This window comes from Triticum aestivum, chromosome 4A, assembly GCF_018294505.1.
Source record: "Triticum aestivum cultivar Chinese Spring chromosome 4A, IWGSC CS RefSeq v2.1, whole genome shotgun sequence".
NCBI classification, from domain to species: Eukaryota; Viridiplantae; Streptophyta; class Magnoliopsida; order Poales; family Poaceae; genus Triticum; species Triticum aestivum.
This window is the reverse complement of record NC_057803.1, coordinates 725,346,945-725,348,415: the sequence shown is the minus strand read 5'-3', so window position 1 is coordinate 725,348,415 and position 1,471 is coordinate 725,346,945.

Sequence of the window (1,471 nt, the reverse complement as noted above, 5' to 3'; positions counted from 1 at the left end):
GGCATTCTGGCACCATCCTCATTGGACTACGGAATATCTCTTTCAAAAACACATCAGTTTTCTCGACCCATTCTGTTGTTACTTGATTCTGACGGAAAAACCCACTATACATCCACTGATTATCTGCCATCTCTGCTTTATTGGAAGCCACACAACAAAATTAAGGATTCATTTAAATTGCTCACATCAATATTTTATTTTTTACAAGGTTGACGAGAAACGACATTTAATCCACCTACATCTCTAATAGGTAAAGATGGGTCCTAATCCCACCCGAGAATGTGTAGATTGAGTACGGTCCATGCTCTACCCCATTCCGAGACAAAATTTTGGCAACACCTCCCCGTTGTTCTCCAAATACACGTCTCGGCAAAATGCCGTGAGAATGTGCATCCGGAGAACAACAGGGAGGCGCCGCTGAAATCCTGTCTCGGAACGGGGTAGAGCATGAACAACGTACCCAATCTACACATCCTCGGGCTGTCCGTGGAAAGCGCTGGACAATCCGAAAGAGCTGCGGTGATAAATATGCAATTGAATGCATATTTATCGATGCAACCCCGGGAGACCTAGGTTACGCGACTTGATGTGAAAATTCAATCTAGTTAAAAGAGGCTAGGAGTTGAAGGTGGATTCGTAGCTCACCCTCCGTTGTAGAGGAAGTAGTCTAGCAGCGGCAGGATCACGGACCAAACCCAGACGATGAAGGCTCCAGTGAGATGAAATACCACAAAGCCTGTAAATTTTATCGAGTTAAAAATTTGAGGGCATCACATCACATAAAGCATTGACACTTCAAACTATGAAAAAATCATATTGCTGATGACATCTAGTCAAGGTTTTAGATCATCATGATACTTCAAATCCTAATTTTCATCAAGTGTCAAATTTTGTTCTTCAATTTTTTTAGCAAGATCATCATGATAAAATAACTACTCATCAGATACCAATTTTGTCAACATCACAAAATGAAACTATAGCTATTTGACAACATCTCAAATATACCAATTTTGTTCTTCAAATTTTTTTAGCGCATCTCACATAGCTATTTGACAACATCACCAACTTGACCAAAGCTATAACTAACCAATATACATCAATCCATCCATTCATCCATACAACATGCATCTATCACATATATAACAAGCAGTAAAAATTGCAAAAAAATGAAGAAAAAAAAGCTCACCGGGGCGGCCGGGGACGGTGAGGCAGGGGCGGCCGTGGATGGTGAGGCAGGGCGGCCGGGGACGGTGAGGCAGGGGCGGCCGGGGACGGTGAGGCAGGGGAGACCGGTGCAGCGGGCGAGCAGGAGGCGGCGGTGGAGGGCAAGGCCGGCTGGGGACAGGAGCGCCGGGCGCATGGGCCGGCATGAGCCGCGACCGGCGCGCAGTCGGTGGGAGGCCGGGGCAGCGGCGGGGTCGGGAGAAGTGTGGGGCGACGGCGGCGACTGCGGGTGTGGATGCGGGAGCGG